Source organism: Mauremys reevesii, linkage group 23 (genome assembly GCF_016161935.1).
Source record: "Mauremys reevesii isolate NIE-2019 linkage group 23, ASM1616193v1, whole genome shotgun sequence".
In the NCBI taxonomy this organism is placed as follows: Eukaryota; Metazoa; Chordata; order Testudines; family Geoemydidae; genus Mauremys; species Mauremys reevesii.
The window spans coordinates 21,076,099-21,092,950 of NC_052645.1; the positions used below are offsets into that span (position 1 = coordinate 21,076,099).

Genomic DNA, 16,852 nt, shown 5'->3' on the forward strand with positions numbered 1-16,852 from the left:
CTCCACCCCTTTCATGAGGCCCTGCTCCAGCCCCGCCTCTTCTCACCCCTTCCCCAAAGTCCCCGCCCCCTCCCTGCCCCTATTCCAACCCCTTCCCCAAATCCCTGCCCTGGCCTCGCCTCTTCTCTGCCTCCTCCTCCGAGTGCACCATGTCCCCGCTCCTCCCCCTCCCTCCTGGAAAGTCCGAAGCGAAAGCATTGGCAGGTAGGCTGAGGAGCCCCGCACCTCCCCCGCATCCCAACGGGAGCCTTCTCCCACACTCCGAACCCCCCGGCCCCACCCCTGCCACACATCACCTACGTATTGGTGCAATAACAAAATTCATTCCACACAAGGATGGAAAAATTAGAGGGAACATTGCTTGATATCAGCACCATAACCCCACAAAACCTGCATCCTGATTACAGCTCCCAGGAGAAAGACATTCCTGATGATGAACTAAAATATGGATGGAACTTCAGCAATCCTGACACCAGCTTCCAAATAGAGAATACACCAAATGGGAGCGTGGTACCGTATTTAGAAAACCCACAGCATCTCCTCTGCAAACAGAGATAACACAAGGCTTATTTAGACTAAAAGCAAAGTGCAGTGCAGCTGAAATCGATAGGGTCATCCTTAATCAAACAGCAGCTAACAACCTACACGGCTTCCCTTTGTGTGGTCTTTAAATGGAGATGATGCCATAACATCCTAAGGATAAAAAGCAGCTGAAGATGATGGTGCTTTTAAGCAATATGATTATGACCAAATCATTAGTGAGGATGCCACAGAGAAACAATGAAAGGATGTAGCGTTAACACTACAGAATGAAGGAAATACTTCCTGCATCCTAACGACTGCTATTGCTCAGGGACTGTTCACTAAACGGGCATTAATACAGGCTCTTCTTCAAAAGGAGAATGTGCCAGAAGCTGCCCCTAGGGCTATTTAGACAGAGACACAAGTCTGAGCTCCTGTTGTTTTCTTGACCCCACCTAGAGACCACTGACTTCTCTGACCAAATGGCTATTGGTCCAGTTTTGTAATTAGCCATAGGAAAAAGAATCCCTTCTGCAGAGGAACACCTCTGCTCCTGTTACATTTGATTTTGCTCACTGATGCTTTCGAGGGGCGGATGAAACCTTTGGGTAGGATCAGTGGCAAAACAGTCTCAGATGCACTGTAGCAGGGCAGGCTCAAACTTTACTACCAACTAGCCGCCTCTTCATTAGATTTCCAGGAATGAATTCTCCAGTTAGAAAACATTTAATGGGAAAGTGAAGACTTGCTCAAGGACTTATTCAGTTAAACTCAGTAAAAATTACAGGTTTTGCACAGCATCCGTGAAAGCAAATCCCACCGCAGAACCTAAGCAGAGGTATGGCTCCTACTCCAGAGCACAGCTTACACTGAGCCAGGGATTTACCTGTCCATTACTAGTTGGAAGAGAAAGGGCTCAGGCATGGAAAGCCAGAAGACCAATATTCCATGTAACATGGTCTGTGAAGAATTAGAGAGGAAAAGATGTTCAATCTGAACTGCAGTAATTTTAAATATTTATTTGTAAAGTGATTAGGCTGACAAATGCCTCCACAATTAGAGTACCATTTAGAATGGTTTGATCCAGCCCAGTTTCACCAAACTATCTTGAAAAAAAACAACAATGCAGCCCCTGGCACGTCAGATACCTGCCAGAACATGGACTGTTTTCTGAAAAATAGCCCGCCAGGTGCTGGTAGCTAGAGATTATGCTATGGTGAGACGCCACTCAATAGGAGTTTCACACAAATAGAAATGGGCATGTTGCATACCTGGATGAGGTGGCCGATCCAGGGCTTTACCTAGCTACAATGGCAACATTCAGACCTGTAATTCTCCACCAGTCACTGCAATGGTGGAAGCTGTAGTGCAGCCAGGACTCAGATACAGAGTGAGTTGATTTGGTGGGTAGAGAGACCTGTGCCCTTTCTTCACAACAGCTACCACTGGTAGAACTGCACCAGTAGATTTCTCCTAGTGTAGATCTGATTTCTCCTAGTTTAGTCCTTGTCTACACATCACACAGTTCTGGCTAGTCATCTAGCATTTAACTCCACTTCTCCTGAAGCCTCTCTGGGCTTACCCTCTGCCCCCCTACTCACAGGAACATTCTTACCGAGCTGGTACACCCAGCCATTACCCTCTACTCATTTAAATCCCTCTGCAAGACCTACTCTCACTGACACCACCAGGAAAGGAGTCAAAGCCACTGAATTTGTTTAAACAGTAAAAAGAGTTTTGGCTCTGCTATGCATTACCTGTTGCGGAGTTCTTTTGTCCTCCTCCCCACTGATCTGACGCCCACCACATCTGGTATTAGAATGGAGTCTCTCCAGGGTAGGAGCTGTGTTTTATTTGTCCTGTGAGGTGCCTACAATACTGTTAGGCACTAATATAAATAGTATTGTACATTGAGTCTAATTCTTAAATCTCAGCCATGCTAGCACCATGTTAGAGAGATTCTGAAAACAGTTTAATGCAACATGCCGAATAAATGCTTTTAAAAAGCAAATGGAAAATTTATGCTGCCAAGTCCTGAGTTCAGGGTTCTGTACTTCTCCTGCAAAGCAGGATCAATCACAGCACCAAGACATGCAGCTTCCTGGTTTTCTTTCAACACTTAAGGAATCATCTAATACACAGAAGAGTCTCATTCACATTCAAGATCAGAACCACCGAGCTAACAATAAACAAGATGGTGTTAGAGGGAAGGGGTGGTAAGGCAGCCAAAATAAAAGCAAGAATTACAGACATCTGGTCATGTCTGAAGTGAGCGGGAAGGGGCACCTGTGGGTTCTCCCAATGACAATTTTAAGACAAGACTGATATTTTATATACTGCAACAATGAAGCATCTCACTGTTAAGAGCCACAAGTAAATTACAGAGCAAAACAACGAGGTCCCAGTAGATCAAAGTAAAATGGGTTCTCTGTTATCTTATTCAGGTGAATGATGGAAACAATAGCATAGCCACAGAAACTCATCCTCTACTAGCCTTGATCCCCATCTTTAAAGCTTTATTATTGTCTAAGCAGTTCTTATCCGGCACTGTTCACCTCAACTAAGACAAGTGCTCAGAATATGTAAGATTTTCTCCTTCATTGCTGGGGCCTGAAAGGACAGACAAGAAACTGCTAAACACTGATTGAAAACAGAAATAGTGCTACACATGAACTGTTTGTTCCCTCAGCATGTTCACTATGTGCTACCTTGGTAAATGAATGAGTAGGTTGTATCTATCAATGTAAGGCAAAATTAGTGATACATCCACAATGAAATGCTTGAAAAGACCCCAAATGAGGAATTTCATTACTTTCATTTCATGAAAATGTATCCTATGGAGACCCCCATCAGAGTAAGCAATTGAATGGTGCATATAGATAAGTGCACACTACACTTGCCTGGCACCTGTACTGTACATCAGTATAGCACAGCTGTAGACAAGAACCTGTTAGTTATGATTGAAGGGCGCTGGATTGTCTTGTTCTGGGAAGACTCTCAGGAACCACCAAGATCAGTGAGCAGAGGATAGCTCAGACTTGCAGAAACAAGGTGTAGGTTGTTCCAACTAATGTCTCGTGACAGTGTGGATCCTGGAAAAGAGCGGATATTGTGTGTATGTGTACACACACGTAGAATTATTGAAGTGAGTGTGTGTACATATAAATGTACACTATGCACATCCAGAATTAATGAAGTAAACTGTTCTTCAGTCCCACAAATGTATTTCAGATGTTACTCAAGACAGAAAAAGCTGCTTTTCAAAGTGCCTCACAAGCACACAGGCCTGTTACTGAACAAGCCTATTTTAGAGCTGTTAGTTGTGGAAGGTATGCAAGCTATGCAGGCTTGGTAAGTTTATCTCAGTGAAAGTCAGGAAGCTTACCTCTGACCAAATGTAGGCAAGGGAATGTGGCAATTGTTTGGAGGCCAATGTGCATGTAGTTGCACTTCTGTAGTTTCATGAACTAGTCCAATAACAATCTAACTGCTGCTACCTTTGAACACATCCTTAAGAGATGAGTCAATAGGACACTGGCTTCCACACCACAAAAAACTGCGCAAGACCAGGAAAATCTCTCAGATTCAGCGGCCTGGTCAGAAAGAAATTTTGAATGGGAGCATGAAGTCACTTTTCCTTACTAGCAAGTCAGTAGGGGATCTTAAGAGAACCAGGACGTTACACCTCCATTGTTGGTTTTGATGGAAACCTTTACTCAGAAGGTTGTCAGTGTTCTCAGAAAGTCATTTCTGTTAAAAGCAAAATTTCCTTTTAAGGTTTCAGCACCCAGTTAAAGAGTCACCCATGTTTTCCCTAAAATTCTTCACTGTAAATTCCCACCTACTTTACCTGAAAAGAAGAAAAAAAAGACTAAGTTTCCATGCTTCTAAAGTTAAAGCTTTTTCTACATAAAAGTATCAAAGCTGTTACACAAGTGAGTAGAACTATCATCTAATTTTTTCCTAACAGTACAGATGTAAAGCCATCTCCACCAGAGTCCATGAGGTTTTCTGTGCACCAACACCAGAAAGGACCACATAGCACTGGGCTAGTACTTTACATGCAAGAAGTGCTGAACAAACAATACCACCAAACTTAAAGAACTTTTAGACAAAGACATATAGCTCTAAAACCATTTTTGTGCATACCGTACATATTTTTTAAGAGTCAATGGATTAATTAGGTGTTTATGAAAGTAAGATTAACACTGGCTAGCAGGGAAGCCAGTGTGCAAGCTTCTTCGATCAGCTGGGTAAGCACCACTCAACCTAGTTCCAGGTACCTTCCTGAACAGCCTGGATCTTCACAGATCAGAACAAATCACTACTAAGGACCAGAGCAGCAGAAAATCAACTACCAGTAGGAGCCTTATCAGGGTTTAAATCCGAAGCCTAGATGCGAATGGCTAGAGTAACTTTCAAGCCCCTCCTCCCCCCACTTATCCTTGTAAGAGTTCACATGCAAGCTTATGTTTCCAACTCTCACACAGCAGGACAGAAGTACAGACAAGTTCAGCACCTTGAACAACTGGAGTATCAGTCCCTGAATAATTTCATGATCAAGACCACTTCAATCTCTCTAGGCTATTCAATACTTAAACATCCCAAGTACAATATTTGCATACCAGACAGCTTCAATATGTGCATAAATTAACTATTTTCTCCTCCAGCTTTCCATCAAAATTTCAGTGCAGCTTCTTCCTAAGCTTGTGTGAAAGCCACAGCAAATCCTAGAAAATATTCAGGCTTTCTCAGCCACCGTAATCAGTTACTACAGGTTTTAGAGACAACCAGTTATTTACTCAGTTTCTAAAGTTAAAAAAAAAAAGATTGTGAGGCAGTTTCCTTGACCCTGCTGTAGAACAATATGGCACTTAAAGGGCTAAATCAGAGACCCAGACATCATGCTTCTTTTCTTTCAAATCTGAGAATCCGAATCTTCCACCAAGCATTCCAGCTTCAGTGACCACCCCCAAAGCATTTGCACTTCTATAGCACGTGTCATCCAGAGCTCAAAGTAGATTGAAATATTCATTACGACTCGCAAGCCCCCTGCCAGACAGGAAGGCACTATACCCAGCATTTTACAGATTAGGAAACTCACCTTTCCATGCATCTCTACCTTAATGATGCAGTGAGTCAGCAGCAGAACTAAGAACAGAACCTAGGGCTTATTTACAGGAGGAGAATTAGGACCTACACTTTCCCAGCAGTGCAGTTCCACCAGCTGTAGGAAAGGTATAAGATGTGGTGTAAGTTAAATGAGATGATGGTACAAATATCTGACCCCTGTCTACACTACAGCAGCCAGTGGGGATTATAGGTGCCAATTTTCCAGCAGTAGATGCTGCCAAAAAGTCTCGAATCCCAGTGACCTGCTGAAACTACTAGATAATACTCTCCCTGGCAATACTGTTTGCACTGCATGGTACCCACTCATCCATTCAGATGTAGCCTTTTCCAGGCCAGGACTCCATTCTCAGCATGTTTATACTCACCATAAAACAGTTTGCACATCTGCAATACTATATGACTAATAACAGGTCTTTGCTGACTCTTGTTTCTGTCATCTATGTAGTTAAAGATTTCAGGACACAGCAAGATAAATAAACCAATGCTGCCAGTCACAGGGCGGGCGCTATCTGAAGTGGGTTATGATGTGGTGAGAACACCCCAAACCATATTATGTTAAACCTGAAACTGACAGGGCGAATCATCAGAAACTGGGAAATGCTGCATTTAGCCCAACAGCCTATAAATAATGATAAACCACCATGCATCAGTCACCTCTGAAACAAAGCAGCCAAGCTGGGGGTGCAAAAGAGGAATGCCCGGATCTCCCTCTGCAAAGTGTCCTGAGAGACTCCTGGTGAAGGAGCCTGCCTGACACAGCTATGAAGGAGGAGAGGTAATATATTTTACAGGACCAACTTCGGCGGGTGAGAGAGACATAGAACTCTTTTCAGGTGTAAGCCTAGAAACTTTTCTCTCTCACCAAGAGAAGTTGGTCCAATAAGAGGTACTACCTCCCCCAGTTGTCGCTCCAATATCCTGGGACCAAGGCGGCTACACCACCATGGCATGCAACCCAATACCTAGCCTTTGCTATCTGCTATTACTATCTGTGCTGACTTCATTACTCAATTTGCTGGGCGGCAAACCCCAGCACTATAGCAGTGGGAGCACTTTGCGGAGACAGTCATTCTTGTTGCTGTGCCTATCAGCCACAGGCAGCAAAGCCATGCCAAGGACCTTCAGATAAACTTACAGGGCTCTTGGGAGAGCTCTGCCAAGCCCATGCACCCCCTTCCTCCCGCCATAATCTGCCCCACAACACAAGTGAAAGCTTTCAAAGGGGGACACTATCTAAACACCAGAAGCTCCTGGAGAGGGGCTCTAAGTCCCCATCCCTGCTGGACGAGGGGCGTTTCCATGGTTCCTGGTGGTGTAGCCCTGCTCCATTGCTAGGTAACAGCAGAACAGCAGGGGAAGGGAGTGGTTCCAACCGGGGCAACTGGGCCAAGAAAGGGAGCCCCAGTTCAGCAGGCATGTCCCCGGCCCCCCAGGGAGAGGCACCCAACCCCCCTTTCGCCCCCCAGGGAGAGGGGCACCTGCCCCGGAAGGAGGGGGGGTTAACCCCCCCAGAGAGGGGGGCACCTGCCCCGAGGGAGGGGGGGGTTAATCCCCCCAGACCGGGGGGGTTAATCCCCCCCAAGGGAGGGGGGCACCTGCCCCGGGAGGAGGGGGGGTTAAACCCCCCAGACCCCCAGAGAGGGGGGGTTAATCCCCCCAAGGGAGGGGGGCACCTGCCCCGAGGGAGGGGGGGTTGACCCCCCCCCAGACCCCCAGAGAGGGGGGGGTTAATCCCCCCAAGGGAGGGGGGCACCTGCCCCGCGAGGAGGGGGGTTAACCCCCCACCCCGGTGGCACCACATCCCCGCCCAGGAGGCAGCTCCCCGCCGGGTGACCCGCGCCCCCCTCACCGGTCCCGGCGGCCGCTCAGCGCTCCTCACCCATGACCCCCGGGCCCGGCCGGAGGCATCTCCTGCCGCAGCCCAGGCCCGCTTCGGCCCTCCTCCCCGGCTCGCTCCGCTCCCGGCGGCGGCCACCTGACAACGGAAGTGACGCACCCCGCCGAGCCCCTCCTCCCCTCGGCCCCGCCCCCATTACTAGCCGCCATCTTTTTTCCTGGCGCCTCTGGCCAGAGCAAAGATGGCTACTGCAGCTGCCCGGGGAAGTCACTTGATCTTCCCAGCGTCGCTCCTGATTGGAAGGCTGGGCCAACACCGTCAATGTTGATTGGCTGAAACCTTAGCCGGGCAGGAAGGGGATTGAGGAGTTTGTAGGGTGTTAGTTGCTGATTGGTTGATCACCGCAGGGGCGAGGTAGTTGACTGGCAGGGCTGGTCAACTTCATGTACTGATTGGCTGTGCCCCAGGTGGGCTGGCATGGGACTTGGGGATTGGTGGGTAAGTGGGGGATTAACAAGCTGCTTGGCTGTGATTGGAGGAGAGCTGGGTAGCTACTTGCCAGGTCACCCTTGGGCTCTGTGCAGAGCAGGTGGGGATGGGGCCCAGCCTGAGCCATGTGGGGTCCCCCCAGCACCTGAGAGGCAAATGTCCGGTGGCCCCCCAGAGCTCCCCTCGAATCCCCACGGTGCGTGCACAGAACCAGGGCCTATCTGCATGGCACATCACAGCAGTATCACTACAGTGCCCCCCCCCGCACACCCACCCACACCTGTCGTGGTCCGCGGGGTCCCTCATGCAGGCACCGAACGCCTCGACAGCAGCTCGCCAAGCGCTGCGCTCGCGAATGAATTCGCACAGGAAGACGAAACGCCCCATTGCCTGTGGGTTAGGGTGACCAGACAGCAAGTGTGAAAAATCGGGACGGGGTGAGGGGGTACTAGGAGCCTGTATAAAAAAAAGACCCAAAAACTGAGACTGTCCCTATAAAATCGGGACATCTGGTCACCCTACTGTGGGTGGACGTGTCTCACACAGCGACCGTTCTGTAGCTGACCCCTCAGGCCTCATCCTCAAAGGAAACTACAACACTTGCCAAAGATGCACCTGGGAGCTTAAATGCATAACTTTGCTAGATGCTAAGAACCATGGACTGAACAGAGACACTGGATTTGTGGCTTATTACAACAATCTGTAACCCATTAACTGCCCTTTTTGTCCTGTGGCTACAGGGATATTAGTGGGCCACTTCACCTTGAATGGTCCCTTAAAATATGTGCTAACTATCTATGCTAAACTAGCTTATATTTAGCTGTGATACTCACAGGCCCTTTCCCAGACCTGAAGAAGAGCTGCGTAGCTGAAAAGCGTCTCTCTCTCACCGACAGAAGTTGGTCCAATAAAAGATATTACCTCACCCACCTTGTTTTTCTAATAGCCTGAGACCGATGTGGCTACAACAACACCGTATACACAAACAACACATGATTAACGTGAGAACTCCCTGCACAGGATCCCAGAGAGGCCAAGAGCGCAGCAGGGGTCAAAAGGATGGGATGTTTCTATGGATACGGAGAGCATCCACAGGCCAAAAGCCAGGATTACACACAAACCTCTTCTAGCAGCCTTGGAAGAATCTAGATACTCCTGCTTCCGGGCCTAGGCCAACCTCTCCCTAACAAGGTTAACTCTCCTTGGGGGCAGGTCCCCTGCAGGGCTCCATCGTGTGAAACACCTGCTCCTGGCTGCTGTCACAGATGGGATTCTCAGCTAGGTGGGCTAGTGATCTGATCCAGTTTGACAGTCCCTATGTTCCTGAGCTGCTCTCCCAGATCCTTGGGCTAGGGCCATGGCCAGCAATTTCAGGAAAGCAAGTGCAAGAGGGGCACATACATGAGCCCACCCCGCGGGTTTCTGAGTCCCCACCCCCAGAGTGGGATGTGATGGCAGGCAGCCCTTTGTGATCTCATCAGACCCCCAGATGTTTGGCCACAGGTGATTCATGTCAGGTGTGGTGCTGGAGCAGCCTTTCCTGTGAAGCAGCCCAATAAGTAGGCCTGTGCAGCTTGTGCAATCTCCTCCCAGCCTTCGCTCCCTGCCACTCCTCTGGTGAATCAGCTGCACACAGAGGGCAGCAGCACGTGGGTACTCTAAAGCAATTGCATCACGCAGGGTGAATCATGCAACAGGCAGGGCACCCTCCTCCCTCTCTGGATTCTCTCTGGCTCTCAGCAACCAAAGGTGCCTGAGAGGCAACCTCAAAACTCCCAGGAGCATCAGTCAATTACTCCCCTCCTCCTGATTGCACCATCCAGCCACAGGAAAGCTGTGGGTGGAACAGAATGGGGAGGGAGGCAGGGAAGACTCTACTGTATCTGCATTACGCTGGGATAGTCCAATGCCCAGTTACTCCACAGCATCATGCCTGCAGGGGAGCAGAGTGAACCAACAGCCCACATGGTCCTTCCTAGACTGTGCCATGTGAGATGCCAGCACTCGCATTATTGAGCACCAGGAAAAGGTGGCAGGGGACGGGGAGGGAAGCTCCTGTCTGTGGCCCAACATGTCAAGTTCTGCTGCAGTCCAGACTCACCATGGCTAAGGAGACCAGCAGCTCCCTCCCCGAACACGCCCTGGAGCTCTGCAGGATTGACACCTGGGCTGGACCCAGGGCTCCTGACATGGAGATACAGCTGAGGATCTCACAGCACTGTCCAAATGCTGAGTAGTGAAGACCCCTGGGCTGTGATTACTGTGCCTGTCTCCCTACTACAGGAAGTGAGGGGAAACCCCCCCTCCCCCCTTCCTGTCCCACCCTGAACTGGGACAGGGTGGGAGGGGGGGGGGTTCAAAGGTCCCCACCCCCCCCCAGCCCCATGCTCCAGCCTCTCCAGCCACTCTCCCAGAGTCTGCACACACACAGCACTTCCAGCCACCCTGCACCTGGCCAGGTACCTGGCCTGAGAGGCTGGGCTGAGAGCTTGCTGTTGTGTGTTTGTGGGTCTGTCCATCTCCCTTCCCCCCACTCCACTGCTGCCCAACTGTGTGTGCGTGTGTGGTGTGTGTGTGTGCTTTGTCTTTGTTAAGGTGTGTAGACACACCCTCTCCTCCCAGGGGGGGGGAGACTGAGAGAGTGCTGGCAGGTAGGCTGCAGCTGGCCTTCACACCCACCACTGCACACCGCTGCACCACCCTTTTTTTGCTTTTTGGGCAGCTCAGCCCCCAGAAGGGGCAGAGAGTCTTCTGTGGAAGGGCTCTGTCTCGGCTGAGGTACAGAGCGGGGTTTAATGCCCAGCTGATCTTGCTCATTATATATTATCAGCTGCTTGAGCTGTTTCCAGACCGCTGGCCCCCCCCGAAGGACAAGGGTGGTCACTCAGAGCCTCTCCTCCATTCAACAGCAGCATTGCATGAACGGGAGATGGTGCTGATGGACCAAATACATCACTGGGAGGGAGCACAGAATCCAGCAGCAGGGGACGCTGGCTTATCAGGGGACAGATACAAAGCTGCAACCTGTCCCAAAAATCAGTCTGCACCCATATGCACCCCCCATCCATCCAGCCCCAGCCAGCCCCCATCTATCACAGCTCAGGCTGTAGTTGGGATACAGGGAAATTTGTTTTCTTCCCATGCTGTCCAAAGCCGCTGGGATGTTACATCCCTGATGTCATGGAGCCAGGTTGCCTTGGTGATTGGATGACTCACACTAATGGACGTGCAGGGGGGGGGGGGAGGTAGGTCTGGAGGGCCAGCAAGCTGGCACCTTCCCCAGGCCCGGGTGCAATGCCCCACCCCCACACATTCACTCACTCACAGGCGTTCTGAGAGACACACTCGCTCTCCTGTTCACACCCTGCTGACTCTCTCTCTCTCACACACACACACCTACAGTCTCTCACTACACACCATCTCTTGCTGTCTCTCACACACTCACACATCCCAGCTCCCCCAAATTGGCATGATTGGCAGGCTCTGGTCAGGAGACAACCAGAACTGGAATAGCAGGGGGGCTGCGGGTTGGGACTGAGGGGCATCTGCAGAGCTGGAGTGGGAAGATTTGCCCAGCTCCTGCCAGCACTGTATTGAACACCAGTGACACCAGCTTGTTGCTTCACAAGCAACAGATTCATGTCCAAATTCTTTATAAAGTGCAAGAAAAAGGGAGGCTCTTGTCTGGGCCCTGGTGGGACAAGTGAGTGAATCAGGGGCTGATTAACATGGAGCTAATTCTGTTGCATAGTCACATCATAAATCAATGCCCAAAGTCTGGCTCATCCCTGCTCTGTCTGGATGCCAGCTGGTCCCCTCTTCCCACAGCACATAAGGCTGCTCAGCATCTTGCACAGACGCAGTGAGCTAAATAGAGCTCTGCCTCCCTGGGCTACAGTGCACAGACAGAGCAGCCATCAAAGCATGCATGCCAAGAAAGAGATACCGGAGGAGGATGGCACAAACCTCTTTCCCCCCACTCCAGCTCCCAGGGGCCCTTTAACTCAGAGAAGGACCCGTTGGCAGCACCAGCCAGCCAGCTTGTGAAATCGGGCGTCTCGGTTTTCCAAAAGGTCTGTGATTCTTGCTGAGTCAGGGCATTTTCCACTAAACTCCCACTAGCCGGAGAAAAACGTAACGGGGGGGGGGCAGAATGCATGTGTGAGTGGAGGTTGGGGGGGCGGATCTGGGGGGTGCAGCTGGATGTGTGTGTCTGTGGCATGGCTTCGCCCCCTGCTGGACGAGCTAGGTGAGCCTTGGCTAGGTATGTCATAGCCTAGTCCGGGAACTGCTTTGTAGGAGCCAAGAACTCTGCTGCCCAGCACTGTGGGGGGCTGTTCACCCCTGGGCCAAGCGGGTGCAAACACTTCCATGGTGACTGGGCAACGCCTCACCCTCTGTACAGCCGCACATGGCTGCAGGCGGTGCAGGGTGATGGGGAATTCGGCCCTGAATATATTCCAGATGTAAGGTAGCCCCCGCCCCCCAAAGGCCCAGGGAAAAGCCGCCTGCTGCCCAAACTCTGGCTCCCTGCTGTCCTGAGGCTGCCGAGCAGCAGTGTGGACATGGCAGTGTCAAGCCTGGCCCTCCCTAGCATTGCTCTGTGCCATCACACGGCACCCACCGGAGGGGCCTGAATGGCAGCCCAGCATCACGTCCCAAACATACCCCATGTGGGCCACACAAGGAGCCTAAGGGCAGGGGATGCAGCAGAGGCCGAGGGTGTCATAGGCACAGGGAACTGCTGCGCTAACGGGGCTGCCACCCCCTGCTCTCTGATAGTACAAGGTGCCTGCTCTGCCCCAGACTGCCAGCCCCCCAGGAGAAACAAGTCCCCCCAGCCCCAAAGCTTGGGAAACCATCAAGCCAGTGTCTGTTAATGTCATGCCACCCAGGGTGGGGGAAATGGGGTGGTGTCCAAGCTGTCACTTTCATTTCTTCTGCCTAGGGCTGGCCCTGAACCATTCTGGCTGCACGTGACCCTGCAGTAGCTGCTGCCCGAGATATCCTGGAAAGAGTAAGTAAATCAGACTGCTTCCTTGCTAGTGTATCGTCTCAGGGCTTCCAAGTTCCACCCCCTCCACAATACAGGGATTCAGCCTCACCCGACCCAGCCACTGATGAGGAAATCAAGCCCCAGAGCATCATTGGCAAAGCCAGGACTAGAACCCAGAGTTCGGACTCCCACTCCCCTGCTCTAACCATTACAGCCCAATCCCCTCCCCAAGCTTGGGCCAGAACCCAGGAGTTCCGACTCCCAGCCCTGCGGCTCCAATCCCCAGACCATAACCCCCTCTCAGAGCTGGGAACGGCAGCTGGAAGTCAAGTCTCTGCTCTCCAGTCTGCTCTCCCCTCCAAACCCGCACCCCATTCCCACTCCCACACTGCTCCTGCCAGCTCACAGTCCAGCACTGACTGTCCCCATGTGTTAGTTACCAGCTGAACTGCTGCGGGTCACTCAGCCAACCCCACACCTGCCCGCTCGGCTGATAAACAGGAGACAAGGGGTGCGCTGCCATCCTGGAGTACAGGCCAGGACTGGGCCGTGAGTGAGTGAAGGGAAGAGACCAGAGCTCCATCTCAGAGGAGCCAGATTGTGCCAATTAGCACTAAGAGCCCTGTCAAAATAGGATGAAATCATCTATTGCCCTTGGCTGTGGCCCAGGCTAACTCCTCCCTGGCTCGAGGGAGCAGCAGAGAGCTGGATCGCTGGAAGGGACATCCTTTGCTGCGGCCAGAGGGACATTTAGACCGGTGGTGAATCATCAAAAAGCAATTCCAGTCCAATTACTTTCCCTGGTGAAAATCGCCCCTCTACTTAGATTAGGTAAACCCTCCCTGCCCCCTGGATGGCTGGGATGAACAGAGTGATCTGCGGCTGGCGTGTCTTTGTTGGCTTAGACGGCCTGTCTCTCGTGCAACCAAACATCAGCCTCACGTAGCACTCATCAGTCACTGTGCTCCGCAGAGGAAGCCTAGGCCGGATAGTGACTTCTGTGATCACGCCATGCAGCGCTGGTAGACTGTGCCAGGATGAAGGCAGTAGGGGTCGAAGTCCTCTCCCACCGCAGGTGCAAGGCTGGCAAAAGCAACAGACCACGTGCACAGAAGGATCCTTCTATTATTTCCCCAGTTAAGATCCAGCTTCATAGTGTCCCACCCACCTGCTAGCAGGAAATGGACAAGCTCAGCTAGACACCATTGATACTAGAGACCCAAACCAGGCACAGGGGGTCCCAGCCCGACTGGCCAACGGGTCACTGTCAATCTCACCTGCCTAGAGCATCAGTGACAGGCTAGGAGACAGGCCGGGCTGTCAGCTGTTAAACAGGGCGTAACTATTTCATGAGCAACTCCTGTTTGTGCATCAGCGAAGGGGATTCATGCCGTTGAGCTATCAGCAATCTGTGGGCTTTCCTGCCTATGGCACAGCCTGTGCTGCCCAGGCTCACAGCGGGAAATCTGAGATGAGTGAGTTTCCAGCTGCCTAGGATGAAAGCGTGAGGTGGGAAAGGGCTGTCCAGAAATCCGGGGTGGATTCAGGCAGAGGCTGGACAGCTGCTTGCCTGAGTCACCACATTCCAGGAAGGAATTCCAGCAGAAGCAGCATGCCATCCAGCTGCCAGCCTCCATGCTCCAAGAACTCAGCCCTAGGAGCAGACTGGAAAAGGCTGAAGCCCGGAAGAGAAGTTCCCCTCTCCATGAGGCAGGGAAAAATTAGTAAGAATTAAAGGAGGGTAGTGATGTTAAATTAAATGGATTAAAAACTGGCTGCTAAGTCTTAAAGTGTAACGGTAAATATGGAATCATCTAGCAGGTGTGTTTCCAGTGGGGTCCCCGAGGTATCGGTTCTTGGCTCTATGCTATTTAATATTTTTATCATTCATCTAGAAGAAAAACATAAAATGATCACTGATAAAGTTTACAGATGACAAAATTGGGACAGTGATAACAGAGGACAAGGTCATTGATTCAGACTGATCTGGATCGCTTGATAAACTGCAGGATGGGGGACTTTGTCCTGGGAAGCAGCAAGTCTAAAAAAATAAAATAAAATGTGAGAGTCTTGGTGGGTAATCAGCTGAATGTGAACTTCCCATATGATGCTGTGGCCAAAAGAATGAATGCAATCCTGGGATGCATAAACAGGGGAATCTTGAGTAGGAGAAGAGAGGTTATTTTACCTCTATTTGGCACTAGTACAACCACTGCTGGAATAGCGCATCCAGTTCTGGTTCCCACAATTCTAGAAGGAAGTTGATAAATTGGAGAGGCTTTTCTCTGAACTCATGACAACGATTAAAGGATTAGCAAACATGCCTTATAGTGATAGACTCAAGTAGCTCAATATATTAACAAGAAAAGGTTAAGGTAAGTCTGTAAGAACCTGATGGACTGCAGGAGAGAGATCACGGGGAATTTTAAATCAAGATTGGATGTTCTTCTAGAATTATTCTAGGAATTATTTTGGGGACGTTCTGTGGCCCATGTAATATAGGAGATCAGACTAGATGATCACAATGGCCTTCAAATCTATCAATCTGTGAAAGAGAAAGGAGACTAGGGAGGGGAAGGGAAGGTGGGGATTTCCAAAGAAGCTTAAGGGCTTGTCAACACTTTAAATTCACACCCTACCTTAATCCAAAGTGCAATAGCTGTTCAGAGTGGAGTCTCTTATTCTAAAGAATGAGCGTATCTTCTTCCAGTTTAACTTTAACCTAACCTACTTTGAAAGTAGATTAGGTTAAACTGGAACAAGGCACTTTTATCCTGAACTAAGAGTGTCTGCACTGGGACATGTCAAGAATAGGAGTTATTCCAGAATAACTCCATGTGTAGACAAGCTTTTACGCCAGTAAATTGCAGGCTGGATGCACGCACCCTTGTGCTGATTGCCACCGACAGAGGCTTTCCTGGTTAACTCCTTTCTCGGATTCATGCTACGGCTGCTGTCAGTTACGTTTCAGTTTGTACCTTCCTCCCTTGGGTATGAAATCGTAATCTGCCAGGCCTCTGTCAAAGGGACTGTGTGTCCAGTCCTGTTCAACATCCCAACTTCCCTCTCCTGGCACCAATTCCCCTCCCACTGCACCTCCCAGGATAAGCCATGCAGAGATGTGTCACCAGATGACCCAAAAATAGCAGGCTCCAGAAACCATGGCTACTTGGTGCTTTCATTTAACCAAGAAACACGTCACTTCTGACAGCCTATTCCTTCCTCCTGCCCTTTGGTCATAACAGAGTTATCCTCTGAGGGCTTACACACTTCATGCTCTGAACAGTAACACAGCAAACACAATACAGAAAGGTTCTGAGCTCATCTGCTTGCTCAACCGTGCTCCCAAGAGTGCAGGCAGTGGCAGGCTCCACACGAAAGCGGCCCTCCATGTGCATCATGTCAGGCTTTACTTCTTCCCAGGGCCTTGTAGCAGATCACCTGCCAACTGCAAGCTAATGGTAGACAACTGATGCTCTACCAATAAGAAATACACTTCCCAGTTGTACAGCTCCATACACAGCTCCCCCCAGTCTCCCACTGATTTTAGCCCTGTCACTATAGACCAGGGGTCGGCAACCTTTCAGAGGTGGTGTAAAACCCTATCTGTTAATTTTCTCAATGATTTGAAGGCCTTAGCTCTTGTGGGACTTCATAGTTTGTTCATTCTGATACCTGCTGCCAGTGCAGCTGTAATCTAAAAAACATCCATAATAGAAACAACTTGAGACAAAAGTCAGGTTGCCTACCCCTGCTATAGACTATGGCACACGTGCCGAAGGCAGCACGCGAGCTGATTTTCAGTGGCACTCCCACTGCCCGGGTCCTGGCCACTGGTCCGGGGGGCTCTGCATTTTTATTTAATTTTAAATTAA

General features: G+C 50.3%; 1 protein-coding gene across 4 annotated transcripts in view; it reads right to left on the minus strand.

Annotated features, from left to right (window-relative positions):
* Positions 1 to 9,398, minus strand: part of STK40 (serine/threonine kinase 40) — a 39,779-nt gene extending 30,381 nt beyond the window's left edge. Inside the window, exons 1-2 of one of the 4 annotated variants that reach the window (XM_039511474.1) lie at positions 9,103 to 9,398; positions 8,815 to 8,943 (exon numbers count right to left, since the gene is read on the minus strand). The gene's annotated coding sequence lies outside the window, so the exon portion shown is untranslated. Of the gene's footprint in view, positions 1 to 7,504; positions 7,661 to 8,814; positions 8,944 to 9,102 lie in introns of those variants that run through there. The other 3 variants (XM_039511473.1, XM_039511471.1, XM_039511472.1) reach the window with 3 other exon arrangements.
* Between the last annotated feature and the right edge of the window lie 7,454 nt (positions 9,399 to 16,852).